The sequence below is a fragment of the Mustela putorius genome, unplaced genomic scaffold, assembly GCF_011764305.1.
Source record: "Mustela putorius furo isolate JIRA1106 unplaced genomic scaffold, ASM1176430v1.1 tig00003983_pilon_pilon_pilon, whole genome shotgun sequence".
NCBI lineage: Eukaryota > Metazoa > Chordata > Mammalia > Carnivora > Mustelidae > Mustela > Mustela putorius.
In genome coordinates, this window is record NW_025422123.1 from 22712097 (window position 1) to 22734880 (window position 22784).

Here is a 22784-nt window from a genome sequence, read left to right on the forward strand (position 1 = left end):
GAGCTACCCACCCCGATAGGCAAAGGCACAAGCCCTTTGGGTACCTAATGTAGGTCCCAGGAGAGAGGGAGCTAACTTAGGTGCCTATTTAAGGGGATCTTTTCAAAAGGACCTTGTGTATGGAAGAAGAGACAAACTGGGGAGGGGGGGGGATCATCAGAAGCTCGGGGCCAAGGCAGAACACACAAAGATTTTTCCTACATGAAGGGAAATGCAACACACGAAGAGGGCACAGATGCCAGATCTTAACTACATGGGCTCCCATCTTCTCCTTGGGCCAACCTAGAGGAGTCAGAAGCAACAACTGGACAGTATGGGAGAAAACAAAGAAGGAAAAAAGAAGTCAACCATGTCCTTCACCTCTTCCCCAACTCTGGCTCAGGCTCAGAGAAAAGAGGAATATTAACTTCAAATACGGAGTTGTGACCATACATAAGATCAGCCTGAAGTAATGCTATTACTAGACTGTGCCAAAATCTTTAATGTTTGAAAAAAAAAAAAAAAAGGGACTTCCTATTTTTACATAAAAGTTGTGAAACCTGTTTTATATTTTTCCTTAGATGCAGAGAGTAATTTAACTAGAGATTGGTAAGGAGTAAGTTTGAGTTCTCATTGCATCCTAATCAATAAACAGACGGTGGGCACCCAGGTGGCTCAGTGGGTTAAAGCCTCTGCCTTCAGCTCAGGTCATGATCTCAGGGTCCTGGGATCGAGCCCCACATCAGGCTCTCTGCTCAGCAGGGAGCCTGCTTCCCTCTCTCTCTCTGCCTGCCTCTCTGCCGACTTGTGATTTCTCTCTGTTGAATAAATAAAATCTTTTTTTAAAAAAAAATAATAAATAAACAGGCAGTACACAAAAATGGTGGTCTCGGGCTTTCCTCCCTCTCTTCCCAGATGCAGCTATGTTCACATCCTTGGTTCCTACCACTTTGACATTTATGGTTCTACATAAAATGCACATAGTGTATCTCTAGATTCATTAATTTTAGATATTATCTATTGAGTTTCTATTATGGTAGACAAAGATTATACCCTTCTTACATAAATTTTGCTTAAATCCACATTCAGTGATTTCATGATTAAGTCTATGACAATAACATTCCCTGTTAAATCAAGCATATATCCCAATTAAATTTCCTTGCGTATTCAAACTTCCAGTTAATAATTGCCTCATTTCTTTGTATTTTCTTTCTTTTAATCTCTATGGTTTCTGGTTTATTTGAAAGACTCACCCCAAGGCCCCAACTCCAAGGAGCTGGAGTACGAAGGCTGACTGGGGAGGGAAAGATCCGGCCCAACCAGACCCCAGAAAACTCAGGGGACCTACTGGGGTACTGGCGAGGATGTAAGAGCAGACCTGTCCCATCTGTGCCAGAGGATAGTACCCAGAGGGGACTCTGTTGGACCTGATGAACCTAATTCTTCCGCCATCCAGGAAAGCAGTGGCTGTGCTGATGGAGGGAAGTGGTCAGTGCCCTAAGTCTGCAGTTCTCCTCTGTTGCTGCACTGGCTTTGGACTCTGTGCCAGGTCTCCACCTGAAGTGCCATCCTCAACACCCATCCCAGGAAAATGAGGTTCACCTGCCACTCTGACTACTTCTCTCAATGTAAATGGTCGATATATGGCCAATGTGTCCTTCTGTTAGTCCTATAGAAATCTCTTCAGGAGCCTTCCCAGCCTCCCATCTCTGCCGGCTATTAGCTAGCTCTGCTGCACAGACAGGAGTTCAGGACCATCTTGCAGATCATCCTCTACCTCTTTCCTGTGCTAATCCTTAGTTTCTTGGATCTCACATCTTCTTCCTTTTTGTTTCATTACATCCTTTGAAAGAACACGTCTCCTACCAGTCAAGGAAGAAAAGGTTCATTTGATGGAAATTGTGTGAATCCCTGCATGACAAGTGTCATTATCCTCACACTTCACTGACAATTGGGGCTTAACATTCTGGATTGGAAGTCACTGTCCTTCGGAATTTCAAGAGCAATTCTCCATTGTCTTAAAGTTTCTAGTATTTTTCTAAAGTCCAACAGCACTCTATTTTCTCATTCCTTTTTTCTTTCTTTCTTTTTTTTTTTTTTTTTTTTTTTTTTTGAAGTAGGTTCCCCACCCAGCCCAAAGACCAGTGAAGGGCTTGAACTCACAATCCTGAGGTCAAGACCTGATCTGAGATCAAGAATTAGATGCTCAACCCACTGAGCCACCCAGACACCCTCTATTTTCTCATATTTTATCTTTTTCTAAATCAGCTCTACTAAGGAATTGTTCACATACCATAAATGTACCCATTTTAAGTCATTACGCTGATGCCTTCCCCTCCACCCTCCATCCCTCCACCGTTCCCTCCTTTCTCCTTCCCTCATCCCTTCCCCTTGGGCCCCTCCCTCTCCCTCTTTCTCAGCTTCTAGGATCATCTTATTCATCTTATTATCCCTAGTGTCCTACTCACACACTAATGTGTCTTAGCATATATCTTTTATTCATTCATTGTGTTAGGCACTCATTTTTTAGGTCTTCTCATTTTTTTTTCAAAGATTATTTATTTATTTATTTAAGTGATTTCTATGCCCAACGTGGAGCTCAGACTCATGGCCCTGAGATCAAGACTTGCATGGTCTTCCAACGGAGCCAGCCAGGCACCCCCTTTTTACTCTAAAGACTTCCTCCAGTTTTGAGACCTTTTGTTTTTGTTTTATCTCTGACAATTTCTTTTTTGAAATATGGGACCACTTGGATCCATTCTACAATGTTCTTATCTTTTCTCTCCAATTGTCTGTCTTCTACTTTCTAAAAGATTTCATCAACTATAAATTTCGGGAAGGAGGGGCGAGTGGGTATGCTGTCGTTTTTAATTTCTAAGAATTCTTTTTTTATGTTTTGCTCCTTATTATTTTTTAATTTCACATTGCTTTTGTCTCACGGATGTGTCAGAAAAAACTGCCCAAGACATGGAAATAGGCAAAAGAGAATATTAGGCGTTCTTTCAAAGGAGTGTTAAAGAACCCCATTGAAACTCTCTGGGGATTATCTAATTCTGTAGAGGTAGGCACTTTCGATGGAGTTTCTATTGACTAAATCAAAAATTTTTTTAAAAAAGAAAACCAAACCAAACCAGGGGGAGCAGGGGGCTCCTGACTGGCTCAGTTCATAAAGAATGCAACTCTTTGATCTTTCAGTCATGAATTCAAACCCCATGTTAGGCATGGATCCTACTTAATTAAAAAAAAATTAAAAATAAAAACAAAAGACGATGACTAAATCAGTAGTTGTCCTGCTTTATAATGCATCTATCAGTAGCACTCAGAGGGCTTGCTAAAATACAGACTGCTGGACTTGGCTTCCAGAATTTCTGATTCAGTTAATCAGAACAAAGAACAAGCTCCCAGGTGATTCTGATGCTGGCAGATCAGGAACCAAACTTTGAGAACCACTAGACCAGGCTATTTATAAACCTGTAAGAGTAAAGGTAACTTGTAATAAAGCAAACGATTCTTGTCCTTAGCAATGCAAATGAATTTTGTCCATTGATCCAATTGATTTCCACCCAGCAAAAATGACAACCCCGATATTACATATTATTCATCCATAAGATATTAACAAGTTTTGCCTCTATTAGCAAATTCACTTTGGCATTCCTGACTATATATCTCCTTCAGACTCTGCTTTGAATTGATTTTATCATCTGACAGGCTACCCAGTAATTAATGAATTGAATAAAATCCTTAATATATGCTCAACTTATATTTATAGACGGTCCTGTTTTTTAATTTTTTAATTATATTTAAATACATATTTCGGGGTGTCTGGGTGGCTCAGTGGGTTAAAGTCTCTGCTTTCAGCTCAGGTCATGATCCCAAAGTCCTGGGATCAAGCCCCAAATCGGGCTCTCTGCTCAGTGGGGAGCCTGCTTCCTCCTCTCTCTCTGCCTGTCCCTAAGCCTACTTGTGATCTCTGTCTGTCAAATAAATAAAAATAAAATTTCTTGTAAAAAAATACATATTTCATCTTCTCTTACCCTTTTGAGGATGTTGGGAATTTTCATCTCTCCATACTGTCACTATTTCCTCTGAGTTCCTCTTATTACCCCTTTACTCTGGGATTTTTGTTTTCTCTCCTTCATGTTGGAAGCTTTCTTCAGTATCTGGTGATGTTTAGCCAGCATCCATTCACATTCAGGACTGAGATACTAAAAAGCTCACTACAAAAATTGGGAATATGACTTAGGTTTGTCCAATTAGTGGGCTTTGCCAAAGCATGACGGATGAAGTGTGTCAACTGGTGGGACCAAGCAATAAGGTAGCAGTTGACTTTTTCATATGATCCCCGCTAAAATCTGTCTTCCTCAGGGTGGTTCAATTTCCTCAGAGAAGAGTCTTCTGTTCAACTATCTGGGAAGCATAAGCCTGGATGCTGGCATTCTGGAGCTGGGGGTGTGGTAGTGGGATGAGGGTGCTGAGGTATAGATGCCTTATCAGATGTACTCACCCCCACACCTCATCGCTACCTTCTTCAATGGCTGTTATTCCTAAGTCCACAGTCTCTTTGATTTAATTTCTTCAGAAAGTATAAGTTTTTTAAAGATTTTATTTTTAAGCAATCTCTCCACCCAACGTGGGGTTCAAATTCACAACCCTGAGATAAGAGTTGCATGCTCTACCTAGCCAGGTGCCCCAGAAATTATACTTTTCATCTGTAGCAGTGAGGAAGAAGATGTCTGAATAGTTACGAAGGTGCCTAGTCAAAATGCTCCTCATGGAGCTTTTCAAACAATTCCTACTTGCAATCCTCACCTCATTTTCACCTGCAACAAAACAAGGTGATTCCTATTCCTGTCCATGAAGACTCTAGGGTGCTGGGAAGGGGGCGAAGGCTAGATTCTCTGTACATATTTTCTATTCTTAGCTAACTCATTTACCTTTCTCCATTTGCTTTCATCTTCATGTACTATGGTTCAAAGTTACAAATGTCTCTCACTTTCATCAAAGATTGACTTTGCCTTTCCATTTCTTGTTCTCCTTGTTGTTTTGGAGTGATTTGGCAAAGAGAATCAGGAACTGAAAGCTACCTACTTGCCACCTAGGTACTCTTGAGTATACTGAAATCTGGTTCCTGCCCAACATCATACATCTAAAATGTCCTCCCACTAGAACACTTAGGTCCTCTTCGTTGCTACTTAAAATTCAGAGCACAGATTCAGCCTTCATCCCTCTGTCTTCTTGTACTATTTTATATCCTTTCCACTCCTTTCTTGGAATTCAGTCTTCTCTTGGCTTCTGGGACACCATTCTCCCCTGGTTTTCCTCTCTGGTTGTATCTTCTGTTTGTTTCATCCTGATAGCTTTCTATTCCACCATTTAGCCCTCAAACACACATACAAAATCCAACGTATCTTCCCACTCCCCCACATCACATCATATTCCTCTCATCTTGCTTTCCTCCCATTTTTGTAATACTCCAGAATCTACCTATTTTCTAAAGCTAGAAACCAACTATATACATCTATAATTGTGGAGGGTTTTTTTTCCTTTTTCTTCATCCCACATAGTATTTGTTACCAAGTTATATTTATTATAATCTTTTATGGCTCTCAAATAAATTTCTCTTTGCATCACATTATTAACTATCTTAATTTAAGTCCTAATCATTTCTTACTTGGACCAAAGCATTAGTGTTTTTGACTCTAACCCTGTACTTTTCTTTTTTTTTTTTTTTTTTTTTTTTTTTTTTTTTTTTTTTTTAAAGATTTTATTTATTTATTTGACAGAGAGAGATCACAAGTAGACAGAGAGGCAGGCAGAGAGAGAGAGAGAGGAGGAAGCAGGCTCCCTGCTGAGCAAAGAGCCCGATGTGGGGCTCGATCCCAGGACCCTGAGATCATGACCTGAGCCGAAGGCAGCGGCTCAACCCACTGAGCCACCCAGGCGCCCCTAACCCTGTACTTTTCTAATTCAACTTGTACACTAGGACTAGACTAATCTTTCCAAACTGAAATCATCTTCCCAGCCCTCTATTACTCACTATCCTCAGGGGTCCCAAATACCAAGAGATAAAGGACCACATTTTTTAGCACGGCAAACAAAGCCCTTTGTGACTTTACCCATTCCCAGCCTTGAACTCTCCACCAGCTTCATCGGCAACTATTTCTACTTCCCCAGAAGGAACAAAGCTCTCTCACACTGCTCCTTCAAGACATTTTGCTCCCCTGCTTGAAAGGCCTTTCCCTATTTCTTCAACAGTCCTTCAATACTCAGCTCAGCACAGCACTTCCTCCAGCAAGCCTTCTCTGAACTTCCTATTTTGAGATAAGCGACTCTCTAATATTCTCTTAGAACACCCTCTATAACACTACATTGGAACCATCTGTTTGTCCCCTTCCACAGACTTTAAAGTCAGAGACCTTATATTATTCACCTCCATATCACCAATATCTCTAGAACCCTGTCCCATACCTAGGTTGTGTATAAGTAATAATAGTGGACAGATAAAGCATTCACTGTATGCCAAGTGCTGTTCTGAGACCTTAAAAAGATGAATCTGCATAACGATATAATATGGTTATGACCCCCATTCACCAGTTGAGGAATCTGAGCCCCAGTGGAGCTAAATGACTTATAGGACCCAAAGGCAATATGAGGAAATACGCACTAAAACCAGAATTTACTCTCCCTAGGCAGTGTGGTTCCAAAAGGCACTCTTAGCCACTCCATCATACTGTTTATTATATTTGCGGAGAGGCTGAGTTTTTTTTTTTTTTTTAAGAAGTTATCTATTTATTTGATAGACAGTGAGAGAGGGAAAACAAGCAGGAGGAGTAGGAGAGGGAGAAGCAGGCTTCCCAGCAGAGCAGGGAGCCCGATGCGGGGCTGGATCCCAGGATCTGGGATCATAACCTGAGCCGAAGGTAGACGCTTAACAACTGAGACACCCAGGCGTCCCAAGGTTAAGTCTTAACTCAAGCAAAACTAAACTGGGCCCAACCCATTACTAAACCAGGTGTTCTTATAGCATGTGATATAAAAAGTAAATTTTCTGTCCCCATGATAAATAACTCTTAAAAGAGTAACAAGAAAAGTTGTTTTGAATTTATAAAATACAGTCTAACTTGGCAATTTGCTACAATAACTGAGCCTATGAATTCCCTTTCCTGTATTCCTTCTCAGTCTGACTTGTCACCTTACAACTGTCTCCTAGTCTATGATGGCTAAACAACAGCTACTTGGGCAAAAAAAGTAGACCAGAGATTCATTATTAAAAATTTATTGTAATTCCTCAATGCCCTAGGGCTAAGGGTTAGAACACAAAGCCCAGTCTCTTTCTTCTCGGAGAGACATAATTCTTCTCATTATTAAAGTCAGAACGTGAGACAGAACTACTATGAAGAAATGACTTTGGAAAAATAATTTTAGTACGTTTCTAAGAAAGCAGTGCTAGTCTGTTTTTCAACTTATCTGGCTCCACAATTAGAGATGTTTTAAAACACCAACTAATGAAATACTCCTAAACTGCCTTATAATATAAAACACTCTCTTACTCAAAGTTATAGATACCTAGGGAAATAAAAAGAACTGTGAAAATAACTGAGAATATAAAGCAAACACTAAGTAACCGTCAAAAGTATCAGACAATGCCTAATACCCAATTTACTCATCTTCCCACCCCAGCTCCCACCTTCAAACCACAAGTTCATTTGTATATTACAAAACAAACCATCTATTTTGTGTGTGTGTGTGTGTGTTTTTAAGATTTATTTCTTTGTCAGAGAGAGAGCACAAGGAGGGGGAGCGGCAGGCAGAAGGAGAAGCAGGCTCCCCACTAAGCATGGAACCCAATGTAGGACTCGATTCCAGGACCCCAGGATCATGATCTGAGCCACAGGCAGATGCTTAACCAACTGAGCTACCCAGGCGTCCCAAAAGGAACTATCTAAATTTTTAGGAGCAGGCCATGAGCCCCAGAATTCTAAAACTCTCCTACCATACTCAGTAATTTACTCCTGAAAATAGTATCACAACTCAAAAACAAATCAACAATTAGATATTGAATCCAAGTGGTTTCCATTATTGGTGAAAATCACAAATTTGTCTAATTTGTCATCAGTGAAAGAAATCAAGTCTGACTGTAGTTCACATTCATTAAACGGGAGTCTAATTGTCTGATTCACAGACACCAAAAAAAAAAAAAAAGGACCAAACAGATAGAACAAGGTGCCAAGAATCCTGGCTAGTGTGACTTCTTAGCATCTCTTCTTCGAACTCCAAAGAGCTGAATGAACACATGGCTCTGTACTTTAAAGTATATGTGCAGCCTGAATGTATAATTTTTGCCCTTCTGAACTCTTGGGACAAAGAATCATACTAAATAATGTTTAACCTTCTTGGAATGCAGGAGGAGGAGAAAAGGCTGAAATTGATATGTCACAACTGATTATAATCACAGTTCAAGGGATGTGGATCTTGATAGCTAAGAAAAAGGAGCTCATTTTCAACACTTATGCTGGCTATTTAAAAATAATTTTTCTACAGCTGCACGTTGTAAAAATTAATAGCACAAAAGCACATGTCCTGTAAGGACCCCATGGCTTCTTAAAGACCCATGTCTCGCTATCCAGTTTTTGCAAAAGTGAACAGAGTTTTGGTGGGGGTTTTGTTCTTGCATTTGGCAAAGCAGCAAAATAAATTTATTTTCAATTATCCGTGTCTATTTCTCTCTTTTTTTTTTAAGATTTATTTATTTATTTACTGAGAGAAAGAGAGAGAGAGGAGAGTGGGGAGGAGAGGCAGAGGGAGAGGGAGAGATCTCAAGGAGACTCCCCACTGAACATGGAGCCCAACATGGGATTTGATCTCAAAACTCCAAGATCATGACCCAAGCCAAAACCAAGAGACAAATTCTCAAACAACTGAACCACTGAGGTGCCCCTCTCCACTGCTTGTTTCTAATAGAGCTAATATAAAAGTAAAATTCACAGATAATTTTAAACTACACTAATAGTTTCAAGCTTTCTTAAGTAAGCTTTAAATAGAGCTAGAAATGTGTAAATCGTCAGCTCACCTTTCTAAGCAAAGAAAAATGGACGTCTGAGCAGCAAAATGAAAGCAAAGAATCTACCTCAGGAAAACCATCTCCTGAATAGAGAGTCACATAATGGAATGTGATGTCAATATTAAAGATTAACTAAAATCGATTAGGTAGTTCAATAGCTTGCATTTCCACCATCATGAAAATTTCATGAGCTCTGTAAGAAGATACAAGTATAATCTGCTGGAATAAAGTAACGCTGCAGTGGAAGAATTCTATTTACAATGAAAAAAGTTTAAGACTAGGAATCCTTGAGTTTCACCAAGACAAAGTCAAGCAATGTGGCGAAGTGCTGCCTTTTTGGGTCCGTTTTGTTTTAATAATGGTTCCATTTTCATATCAATAAATCTACAAAGAACAAAAATAGCAATCTCAGTGAAAATCAGTTTTTAGATATTAAAATGAAAGAATATGCCTATATAATTCTTCACCTGTTTTACATCATTTGTTAAATTTTAAGTAACAGCACACTTTTTACGCCATCCACTAACATGTTATTATAAAATGTTCTCGGTAAAAAGCTGACAAATAAGCAACAGTCCTTTGTTAAAGAAATCAAAAGCATCAAAAGACAGCCATGGGAATATTGCCCCCTTGTGTCTTTCTAAAACCCTACTTGATGCGTCAGTAAATATCTGAAATCTGGAAGTATTATTAACAAAGATTTAGGCTCACTCCATGAAAAACAAAAGCCAAAAGAGGGACTTAATGAAGCAAAGTACTGATGATATAAATTTCACCACAAATATGTGTTTCACTTTTTAAAATGTCTAAAACCTTTCATTATGGGACATCTCAGGCTTACACATAACAAAGTTTAAGGAACTACCATTTACACATTGCTCACCTTCATCAATTAAAAAGTCTTGGTCAGTGTCGTAGAGACTATATTCCTTCCCACATTTGCTCCTCCACCTCTTTGGATTCCCAGTGGATCCCAGAGATCTTAATATTTCATTACTAAAAAATTTAGTACATCTCTCTAAAAGATATGGGCGGCTTTTAACAAAATCACAACACCATTACCAATCTCAAGCATTACTATCAATTTCCTAATATCATCAAATATCTGGTTAGTCCCACATTTTCTCAAAAATTGTTCTTTTTTGCATCCAGTCTGTTCATCCAAACAAGGACTATACATTACACTTAATCAATAGGTCTCCTCAATCTCTTTTATAATCCATAAATTACCCCCCCCCCCGTTTTTTTGTTTCTTATAATGTGTTTGTTGAAGAAACTGGACTGTTTGTCTGAAGGTTTCCCCTAGTCTGGATTTTACTAACTGTATCTTTAGAAAATCTTTCAACATATTCCTCTGTCCTCTGTGTTTTGTATAAATCTGTAATTAGAACTAGTGGTTTGATCTGATGTAGGTTCAATGTGTTTTGCAAGAATAGGTCTCAAGTGTTATATATAAAGCACATAATGTGTGGCTGCCTCTCTTGTGGCGTAAGAAGTCACTGATGACCACTGACGTGGTTCATTCCTTCGCTACAGTCTGCCAAATGGTGACATTCCAATCTCATCATGCTTTCTTCCCTCAACAGCTATTCGATTACCATAAAGAATAATTTTTATAGCAAAGACAGGATAATGCTTGATTCCTTTCCCTTTGCTATTTTTTCAGAAAAGTGACTTGGCTCATTTAGCTTTCTCCAATGGGCTCTCTAATCCGGTGGTTTGTTGGTTTTTTAAAATATCATAAATTCATGGATTTTTAATATATTGATGTATGTTGATCCACTGTGATCATTATTCTTACTGATCAGGCAATAGGAACCTCTCCAAGTTTACTCCTCGTCTTTCTGACAAAACCTCAGTAATCTTTGATGCGTCCTTGCTTTCTGGTTTGACAGGATATGCCAGGTTCATTCTATATTTCTTGTTTCAAATCTGGATCAGCCATTTTTCCTAGAAGTATATGATGGCTGCTGCAGATGTCCCAACTGGATGCCCCACGCACCCCCCACCCCCCTACCCCCAGCCAGTGCACTCTCAGCAGCTGCTAGTGTTGACTGTTAATGGCTCACATCTGTCCCTTCTTCAAAAAAACTCCCCTGGGCTAAATCCAGCTTTCTCACACCCCCATCTCAGTAGCCCATGGCCAGTGATGAACTGAACTGAGGGACTAAAGGGTCGCCTCAAGTTGAGACTAACTCTAGAGTACAATTCATGCTCCAGGCTGAAACTAGTCTCTGGCCAAGCTTTGTCCTTGTTTATTAGCTTTTGCCCCCTGCCTTGTCCTGCTTCCCGTATTCTCTTCCTGAGAGCTCTCCTTCAAAAAATCACTTTCACAAGAATGTCCCTTCCTCAGGCTCTGCTTGAAAACCCTACCAATGACACAGCATTAGTTTATTTCCATAAGAAATGATATAAGGATACTGTAATATGGGCATTACTATTGGATTGGTCATTATTCCTAGACCTGTTTAGTGGACAGAACAAGGAAATATTTCTTTCAGTGAAAATATTCATGGGGCACCTGGGTGGCTCAGTGGGTTAAGCTTCTGCCTTCGGCCCAAGTCATGGTCTTGGGATCCTGGGATCAAATCCCGTATCAGGCTCTCTGCTCAGTGTGGAGCCTGCTTTCCCCTCTCTCTGCCTGCCTCTCTGCCTATTGTGATCTCTCTCTGTGTGTCAAATAAATAAATAAAATCTTTAAAAAAAAAAAAAAAGAAAGAAAGAAAGAAAGAAAACATTCTTTATGAGTTACAACTGATATCCCCTTTTTTAAGATTTTATTTATTTATTTAACAGAGAGTGAAACAATGAGAGAGGGAACACAAGCAGGGGGACTCATGCCCACACTGTGCACACAAGGACATGTCCTCCCGTTAACAATTAAGTCCTTTTCTTGGCATTTGCTACTTGTAAGTACCTCTTACTTACCTTGTGCCTCTCATGCTTCATAATAGTTTCATTTAAAATAAGCTAAATAGGGGCACCTGGGTCGCTCAGTAGGTTAAGCGTCCAACTCTTGGTTTCCGCTCAAGTTGTAATCTCAGGGTCCTGAGATAGAGTCCTGCGTCGGGCTCCATGATCTGAGGGGGAGTCTGCTGGAGAGTCTCTCTTACTCACCTTCTCCCTTTGCCCCTTCCCCCTCCTCTCTCTCAAACAAATAAATAAATCTTTAAAAAATAAATAAAATAAGATAAGCTCAATGTATATCTCCTCTGATGTTTTTATCATTGGAGCCCTTATTCCATTCACCTTTATTGTTGTTCTTCTGTCTCTTTGCCTACAGTTGTTGTTTCAACTCAATTTCTTTTTAATTGTGGTAAAATACGGAAAACACAAAATGTATTATCTTAACCCTTTCTTAGCGGACATTTAGTAGTTGTAAGTACCTTCACACTGTTGTATGACCATCACCATCATCTACCTCCAAAATTCTTTTCATCTTGCAAAACTAAATCTCTGTTCTGATTTAACAACTCCCCATTCTCTCTTCCCATCAGCCCCTAGCAACCACCATTCTACTTTCTGTCATTATGATTGTGCTATTCTAGGTATTTTGTAGAAGTAGAATCATGCGGGATGGATTCTTTATTTTTTTTTTATTTTTTTAAGATTTTATTTATTTATTTGACAGAGAGAGAGAGAAAGATCACAAGTAGGCGGAGAGGCAGGCAGTGAGAGAGGAGGAAGCAAGTTCCCTGCCGAGCAGAGAGCCGGAAGCGGAACTCGATCCCAGGACCCTGAGACCATGGCCTGAGCTGAAGGCAGAAGCTTAACCCACTGAGCCACCCAGGAGCCCGGGATGGATTCTTTATTTGTGACTGGCTTTTTTCACTTAGTATGATGCCCAAAAGCTTCATCTATATTGTAACATGTGTCAGAATTTCCTTCCTTTTGAAGGCTGAGTGATATTCCATTGTACGGTTCACCCTTGAACAACACAGCAGTTAGCAGCACTGTCCTCCCATGCAGTCGGCATCCATGCATAACCCTGACTCCCCAAAAACTCAACTGCTAATAGCCTACTGTTGACTGGAAGTCTTACTAATAATAAACAATTGATTAGCATATATTTTGTATGTTATATCTATTATATGTTGTATTCTTACAATAATACCTAATTTTTCTTAATTTTTTTCAGTATTTCTAAGCTACAAGTTTGTCCACAAATTTTTTCAAATCATTGCAAATCTCCAAAAAAATGTTCCACTATATTTATAGAAAAAAAATCCACATATAAGTGGACCTGTGCAGTTCAAGCCCATGTATATATCAAATTTTGTTTATTTTTTCATCTGTCAATGAACACTTGGGTTGCTTCTACCTTTTGACTAGTATAAATAATGAACACGGGAGTACACATATCTCTTTGAGACCCTGCTTTAATTCTTTTGGCTGTATATCCAAAAGTAGGATTGCCGGATCCTATGGTAATTCTATTTTAAATTTTTTGAGGAACTGCCATACTATTTTCCTCAGAAGCTGCACCATTCTACATTCTCAGTAACAATGCACAATAATATTTCAACCTAATTTTAACACCAGATTAAATCAGATATCTAATCTTCCTTTATCATAGTGATGCTGAGCGGCACATAGTGGGAATCAATGCTAGTAAGTCAGTGATGTTTCCCAGCATCAGAGTCAATTACTTATTTGACCATTTGATCAGTGAGCAGGATGTGTGCAGGCTGTGGCATAAGCCAGGTGGTCTTAGACCAAAGCAGACTCGCCAATACATTCCCCAAATGTTATCTGAGTTTGAGCTCATCCAAGAGATTACAGGGATAAGGGATGTCTGTCTCAATCTAGACCGATGACCTGGGGTCAGTCTCTTGCTCCCTGTGAGACTCAGCTTTGTCAGATTGGGGTAACAATGTATGCCCTACCCAGTGCACAAGTTGGTTGTGCAGATTCAATGAGATAATGAATACGAACATGCTTTTAAAAAATAGGAAGTATTATTTAACTACAAAATGCCACCACAAAGCAATACTGTTCCTGAAATACTACTGTCATTTCCAGAACTGACCTCTCCTCTCCAGAGACACAAACTAAGCTCCCTTTGGATATGTTCAATTTCCAGAGTTTGATTTTCTTGAACCATACTCATCACCTGACAATCAGGGGGCAGTGGGAAAAGGGAGGAACTACTGAAAGAAATCAGATCCTTACACTCACCAGGAGGTGGTTTGGAGAGTGCAACGAACGTGATATGTAGAAAGGTTGAGAAATAGATCTAGGAGAAAAGGTCCAGAGAGATGGAACCATGAGCCCAGAAAACAACTTTTTTTTTTCTTTTATTTATTTTCAGCATAACAGTATTCATTATTTTTGCACCACACCCAGTGCTCCATGCAATCCGTGCCCTCTCTAATACCCACCACCTGGTCCCCCAACCTCCCACCTCCCCACCCCTTCAAAACCCTCAGATTGTTTTTCAGAGTCCATAGTCTCTCATGGTTCACCTCCCCTTCCAATTTCCCCCAACTCCCTTCTCCTCTCTAACTCCCCATGTCCTCCATGCTATTTGTTATGTTCCACAAATAAGTGAAAACAACTTTTTTTATTCCAAGTACAAATAACTTGCTACTTTGGAGGTACCTAACAATGGGTGATCTTATCACTCAAAGGCCTGGAGCAAAGGAGAATCTTGCTTTAGGAGGACCTCTGAATCAGATAAGCTCTAAGATCCCCTCAAACTTGATCATTTTCATTTCTCAAGGACTGAAAGGAACACAGCAGCAGGTGGGCGAAGCTAGACCCTGTTCACAGAGGATACAACAGAGAAGGGTCTTCTATTGTAACCCATGGTATTGAGGACAAAGATGAAGGAGTCACTTCAGACAAAGACGGCTGTTAAATGCCAAACAGATTTCCAAAGGAAGCTACCAGTGTGTCCTACTTTAAAATAAAGGAATTTATACCCACCCACATTTCCCTCACCATTTAAAGACCACTGTTGAAAGGGCTTTCTTTTCAGTCCTTTGATCCAAGGTTGTTCATGAAAACTTTGGAGGGATAAATGGCTATCTAACAGAGTCTCTCTAAGGCTTGAGTTTTCTTCAAGCTTCCTTTGCTTGGAGCTGAGAGAATTAAAAGTTTTTAAGACAATAGGTAACCTGGAGTACAAGAAAGACTTAAAAGGAATGGCAACAGGTCTTGCTATAGTGCTATAGTCGAAATGCTGACACAGGAAGTTAGAAAGATGGGCTTCTTTTTCTCCAAGCAAAGGGCAAGAATCCTTTCACCAAATTAATCTTGGTTCCATGAACTGTTTGCAAAATTAAATTCTGCCTGTATTAGCACTACTCTTTTAACGCAGTCCACCTACCTTGCGTGCTGTGCACCAATATTCTTATTCCTAATGTTCGCAAATTTATAGTAAGCGAAATCTTTTGTAAGATTATGTGAGGGAGGCATAGCAATGCATAGCAGACTCGGTAAGTTGCAGGGGTATAATTCAATAAATCCTTCTGAGGCAGTTAGTAAAAGAAATCTGACTTTATTAATTCAGTTCACTCTCTAGAATTCCAAAGAGAAAAAGAAAACAAACATTTCCTTTAGAAGCTTTGTATTTGCTGATTAATTAAGCCAGAGTAAGGCTGTACAGTCAAGCCTTCAACAGAAAAGGAAGTGTCCTAAGGTTATGCAAATAAAGCTGCCTGGTCCTACATATTTCAAAAGGAAAGGGAACACCATTTAATAATCTAAGCAGGAAAGGAACAGAGACACATCCTAGTATATTTCCAATGAGATCAAGGATATATAGTTAGCTTTTCCACACGGCAGCAAGTTCCCAACTACAAAGATGACCTGAAATCCTGCTAATACTAATTAAAAAAAAAAAAAAGAAAGAAAACTATGCAATGTTCCAAAATATCCTGCAGCCTTACAATGAGCCAAGTTGCAATCCGAAAAGCAGATAATTATGGACATTGGGGAGGGTGTGTGCTATGGTGAGTGCTGTGAAGTGTGTAAACCTGGCAATTCACAGACCTGTACCCCTGGGGCTAATAATACATGATATGTTAATTTAAAAATTTAAAAAATTTTTAAAAAGAAAAGCAGATATATTCCCCAAGACTGGAAACCAAAATTGAGCAGCATAAGACAAAGAAGGGTGAGGTCAAGGAATCGGTGTAGTAGGAGAAGGTGCAGGAAAGAGTAAGGAGTGGGTTTGGGAAATCCTTTTCTGCTACTTTCTGTAGTTTCTACCTGAGTTTGCCTTTTCTTGGTCTAAGATGAATACCCTTAAATGAAATTTAAGGGCCCTAAACCCATCTCTCAAGGCATCTGTATTTCGTGTGTCTGTGTGTGTGTTTATGTAGGGTTTATTTTTCTCTGTCACTGACAACACCACATGCATTCAGATGTGTGCACTTTTTATTCTCATATCCCTACCCCTGGCAACCACCAAATCTGTTCTCTCCATCTGTATTTCTAAGGGAAGAGTTGGAATTATAAGGGAGCTTTATTTTTTCTTTCCAACCTCCCAGTATTGGAGGACCCCAAGGCTCGGTCCTCAAGTCTCCTCTCTATTAACATTCGCTTCCTGAATCATTCCTTTCAGTCTCATGAACTTGGTAACATTTCTGTACTAATGACCACCAATCCAGACTCATGTTCTCCAAGAAATTGAGACATTAGGATATCTAACAGTTCTTTCTTTAAAAAAAAAAAAAAGATTTATTTATTTATGTGTGTGAGAGAGAAAGAGAGCGCATATGCATGTCTGCTTGCACAGATGAGTGGGGAAAGGGACAGGCGTAAGAATCTTCATGCAGACTCCACCTCCCATACCCGGAGTAGGAGCCTGATGCAGGGCTTACTCTCATGACCCAGAAGATCATGACCCATGACTTCACCTACCTAAGACAAAACCAAGAGTCAGATGCTTCACAGACAAGCCACTCAGGCACCCCTCTAACAGATAATTCTAACGTAATATATCCAAATTGGAAATTTGATTTCCATCCTCAACCCAGATCTGCTTCTTCCTCAGCGTTCGCCATTTCAGAAAGCAGGACTACCAATTATCTGTGCTAAACCAGGGGCCAACTCCTGAGTCAAAATTATCAGGCTCAGTAATCCAATTAATAGGGGTGGTGGCTTCAGGGGCTAAAGTTTTGCCTGCAGGGGGAGCAAGCTACAGCTTGGGCTGTGACCTGGGAGCACCAGCAATTTTTAATCAGATATTCTTGCACGTCCATGAGAAAGTCTCGGGAATTCTAAGTCACAAGGGAAGGTAGGGTATAAAAAAACTGGGATTAGTGAAATGTAACAGGAATGGACTCAGCATGCCTGATTATTTGCAAGTGCTCTAAAATTTTAATTTCCCCTCATCCCACTCCCGACACAAACATAAATACCTGCTGGGGCTTAGTGTTGGTATACAGGTTAACAGGTTGGTTAACAGGTTCATGTGGGAGGGCAAGAGATAGAAAGGCTCTTACCACTCCCTACCACGAAGAGAGGGTCAGTAAAATGCATGGCAAAAATGAAGTTTGAAGCTTATCTAAGGTTTTCTTTTTTTTTCCTTTTTTTTTTTTAAGATTTTATTTATTTATTTGACAGACCAGAGATCACAAGTAGGCAGAGAGGCAGGCAGAGAGACAGAGAGGAAGAAGCAGGCTCCCCGCTGAGCAGAAAGCCCGATGTGGGTCTCTATCCCAGGACCTGGGATCATGACCTGAACTGAAGGCAGAGGCTTTAACTCACTGAGCCACCCAGGCACCCCTTACCTATGGTTTTCAATACCATTTCTACCATCTATGCAGGCAGGAAAACTTGAGACTCAACATGATTAAAATGCATTAGGAGAGTTCATTAAGATAAACATCTAGCACTAAAAATATGATCATGTGAACTTCTCCATTCTCAAACTGCTCCAGTCAAGGTGCTTGGATTTAAATCTTAGTGCTGTTATCTACCAGCTGCATGACAAGCTTCCCCTTCCAGAAAGTAAGCACCTACCCCAGAGAAGCACTGGGGAGATGAAATGAGAAAAAACAGGGAAACACCGGAGAACAATGCCCACATGTTGCCCACATGGTAAGCAGGCAGTAAACGTGAGAGATCTTGTTTATTATGTGTATTGTGATGATGAGAAGGTTTAAAAACTCTAGGATTCTGGTACTCACCCAAAAAAGGCTTTGTACTGTCAAAATACTAAAGAACAAATGGAGATCGGGAACTAAGTATCTTTTCTGCTCCAAGGTGGTGGAAAATTCCTTAAGTGTTCCAGTGACATGTCATAACAAAAGTCCCAAGGCAAATTTACTAAGAGAAAAATCAGGATTATTTTTTTTAGCTAACTCACCTTCAGAAACATTCCAAAGGAGTGAAATAAAATGCACATACATTATTAATTAAGTTTATATTAGTGATCTCTATTATGAATGCATCTAGGCACATTTGAGTATAAATTATGGATTGAGAAAAAGTACACAGGTTAGAGCAGCCCAAGATCCTGAGGTATAATGCCTTCCATGTGGCCCGTGGCCTGCTTCATCAAGAGGCCAGTCCTACAGAAAGCTCACTGAAACAGTGCTTTCACAGCTTCTGACCCCTGTCCTTCATGGCTACATCCTAGTTCATTCTTTCTCAGTCTCAGGCCTGTTTATTATTCAGATTGAGATTTGAAATGTCTGGACGGGTGCCTGGGTCGCTCAGTCGGTTAAGCCTCTGACTGCTGACTTCAGCTGTGGTCATGATCTCAGGGTCATGGGATCAAGCCCCGTATCCAACTCTGTGCTCAGTGCCGAGTCTGCTTGTCTCTCTCCTCTCTCTCTCTTTTTCTCGCAAATAAATGAATAAAATCTTCAAAAAAAAAAAAATGTCTGGAGCGCTTCATATAAAGTCATTCAAATAATCCTGAATCACCATAGCTGATTTAGTTTTATTGCATCTCCAAGACACCATCAGAGTTAACCTCATGGCAACCCGTGGTAACACTGATCTTCTCCAAAGGTATATGTCAGGAAAGGCACAGGCTTCAGGTATGTGTCTTCTGGACTTGGTGAGGCACTACCAACAGCACCTAACCAATTACAGAAGAGGAAGGCACAAGGCCTGGACTCAAGTCCACATATGGCATAAACACAGGAATGTGTCAGCAGAGGCCATAAGATTCCAGGAGGCTGAAAGGGAATCATGTGAGATAAGGTACCAATAGCTTCCTCACCAACTCTGACAATTTCCAGTCTCCCAACAACCCTAACAGATGCAGACAGATGGAGGAGGTGAGCTTTACCTGCCCCAAAGAACACTCTCCAGATTTTTTGCCCTAAGCAACAGAGTAGCCTCCCCTGCCAATTCCTGCCTCTACTCTCTCCCTTCTAATTCCTTCTCAAGAAGTCAGAGCAAAGGTCATCTTTGATTCCTCAGAAGCAGTGATCATGAGACGACAGCACGTCTTAGGGTCAAGTTCCAGCCCTAATTACCTCCCACCCACATTCCTGCCCTAGTTATTACCCGACCGCTGTCCTGCTCCTCCCTGACTCGTCCTGCTCACGTTTAAGCTTCCTAAAATTGTGCTTTGATCATGCTCTTCTAGAACTCCACAATGCACAGACAATGAAGTTCAAACACAGGGGTTGCCCAGAATGTATTTTGGCCCCAATCTCTTTTTCCAGCTCCTGTACTTCTCTCTCATGGAAATCCCCACATCCAATCAAGTGATTCTCAGTACTTCTGTTTATTCCACTTGTCATACCTAACTTCTGCTGCCTATTGCATTCCTGCCAGCCTTTTATTTTATTTTTTTAAGATTTTAAAAATTATCCACTTGAGACAAAGAGAGACAGAGCATGAGCAGGGGGAAAGGCAGAGGGAGAAGCAGACACCCCGCTGAGCAGGGAGCACAGCGCCCAACGCAGGGCTCTATCCCAGGACCCTGATATCATGACCTAAGCAGATAGAAGATGCTTAACTGACTAAGCCACCCAGATGCCACATTCTGGCCAGAATTTTAAAGACCAACCCAAACCCATCTTTTCTGTGAAGGAGTTACCCCCCCATCCACCCTATGGGGATTCAGGGAGGGAGGTGCAGGGAGAAAGGGTAGCCCTCTCTGTTCTCTAAATCCCTATAGTGCAGAAGCTATATGTCATCTGTAAATATCATTCATTCTTTTACTCAATAAAATACATTCAGAGGTCATGGGCCAGGAGCTACCAGTTGATAGAGCCCCCAAATAAGTCAAGGTACAGGAAGGAAAGGAAAGGAAGAGAAGGAATTACCACTTATTGTTGGTTCTAAGCAGATGACTGTCCCATCTATTTCCATGTCAGCTTAATTCACCCTCCCAGCTCCACAGCTAGCTACTGTTATTGTCACTCTTCAGTAAGAAATTGGAGTCTCAGAGAGTTACACCATCTGGCAAAGATGACCTGGTCTGTTCTCTTTTATTTTCTACTGTCCCTATCCTCTCTCATACTCTCTGCCCACCTCTCCCTTGCTCTGTCCTTGGGAGGCTGATCTCTGTAATGTGCACCTCCCAAGGCCCTGCCCAAGCCCAGCAGGAGCTAAGAGAGCACTCCCCTCACTTTCTTCCTGCTTCTGCAGGTTCTGGCTGTGGCCGCACTCCTCAATCACAATTCCTATGAAAGTTTCTTTCATGGCCCCAGTAGTTCTCACCAGGATCCAGTAAGACCAGCGTCGTCTGCTGCCTGTTCAGGCCAGGAGTGGGTAGGTGGGTAAGCTCCACCTAAAGGTTAGCGAAGCATCTTAGCCCTGTCCACACCTCTGTAAATAGTCCTTTCATTAAACTCTCCTCAGTTAAACTCTCTTAGCATGCCACCTGTTTCTTGCCAGACCCACAGAGCCAAACTTGAACCCATGCCCATTTTCTTACAGAGCCTGATTTTTTTCACTTGGATAACTGCTATATAGGAGATCTGTACAAAGTACTGAAGATCAAACCAAAAAAGGTATCTCACTATGATAGGAGAGACCAGACAAGACTTTTCTGAACAAGTTGCTGATCATGAGTCACTCTTAAGAAGTCAGTTGTAATTCACCAGGCAGACAAAGAGAGAAGTTAGGCTGGGGCACCTGGGTAGCTCAGTGGATTAAGCCTCTGCCTTCAGCTCAGGTCATGGTCTCAGGGTCCTGGGATCAAGCTCCGCATCTGGCTTTCTGCTCAGCAGGGAACCTGCTTCCCCTGCCCCCTGCCTGCCTCTCTGCCCACTTGTGATCTCTGCCTGTCGAATATAAAAATCTTAAAAAAAAAAAAAAAAAAGGAGAGAGAAGCTAGGCATTCAAAGACAAACTGGATACCAATTTCAAAGTCAAACAGGAATACATCTTATTACCCAACGTGCTCACATACAGTGCTCACAAGAGAGTAATGGTGGTTGATGGTTTCTAAAGTGTGATGATAACCACTTATCCAACCTGAACCCCGTGGAGATTAGAAGCAGCAAAGAGTTAGCTAACTTCTGAGCGAGAAAACCAATGTGCCTATTCACCCTACCCTCAGCGGATCCCCACCCCAGAAGGTAAAGCCAACTCTTCAGCATAACATACAATCCCTTGGTGATCTAGCCCTGCCTGACCCAGCTGGCCTCATCTACCAGCACCACCTCCAGTTCTTGCTGAGTACGCCAGACCTTCCACATCTCTGTGCTCTTGTACAGGATCCTCTCATCAGAGATCCCTACCTCCACTTTCCACCTGATATACTCATCTTTCAGGACTCATCCTTGGCGTCTGCTGTTCCTCCACAGTGCTTCCCCGGCACCTTGTTCAGAACTGTATAATAGCATTTTCAGAACACAGACATGCATCTCATGTACTTCTTTGCATGTCGGTCCATGGACTCAGCTGTCCGAGAGGCCATGTACTACAGGAAGGTAGCAGAATGGACAGCCAAGAAGCTAGAAGCAAGCTGCCTAGATCCAAACCCTAGAGTGTGCCTCTAACAGCTAGGTAAACCTAGGACTGCTATTTATACTCTCTGAGCCACTGTTTCATCATTCAAAAAATGGGAATAATACCATTTACCTCATAGGGTTATTAAGGGGGTCCTGTTATACAGTGAGCTCTTAAGAATCATCAGTTATGAATATGCATCTGTGTATCCCTTATTTCGTATATAAAAAAGCTTATTATGTTTGTTGAATGAATAACTTTTCCTACCACTTCATAGTAGATACCACATAGATACCAAATTCTACATAGCTTGTTTCCTTAAATCGTGAAAAGAAGACTCTGATCTTGAAATATGAGTTTATTTTACAATTGGTCAAAAACATGTAGGACCTTTCCTGTAAGGGAATTTAGCTTCTTGCCATTGTCTCTGGCCAGTGCACCAAGTTAGACGTTCTCTTGGCCTCCTAGCAATCTCCACTGTGCCTGGGACACAGTTACTTCCACAAAAGGGCAGTTCTGTTATAATAATTTACAAAAACCTATTATCAATCCAAATAATGATGGTTCCCCTAGGTTAGCATGAGAAATGCTCCCCACAACAGAGCAATGAACCACAGGGAAACCTCATTTTAATGCTAAATCAATGTAACATTATTGCAGTTACGAAATGCTTTTGAGAATGTTTTACAGTGGCATTTTCTAAGCCCCAAATCCTTAACCATCACAACCTTGCATAAGAAGTCCATGGGGGAGGACCCGAACCGAGAAAAAATATCAGAGCACGTAGAACAATGTGGTCAGGCGGTGGAGACCGGTGAGCCCAACTTTCCCAGGTAAGCAGCACTGCAGCCCACAGCAACACCTAGCACTT

The 22784-nt window shown here is 40.9% G+C and overlaps 1 protein-coding gene across 19 annotated transcripts in view; it reads right to left on the reverse strand.

Annotated features, from left to right (window-relative positions):
* Nucleotides 1-22784, reverse strand: part of DST (dystonin) — a 471262-nt gene that overhangs the window by 392942 nt on the left and 55536 nt on the right. The gene's annotated exons all lie outside the window — the stretch shown is intronic.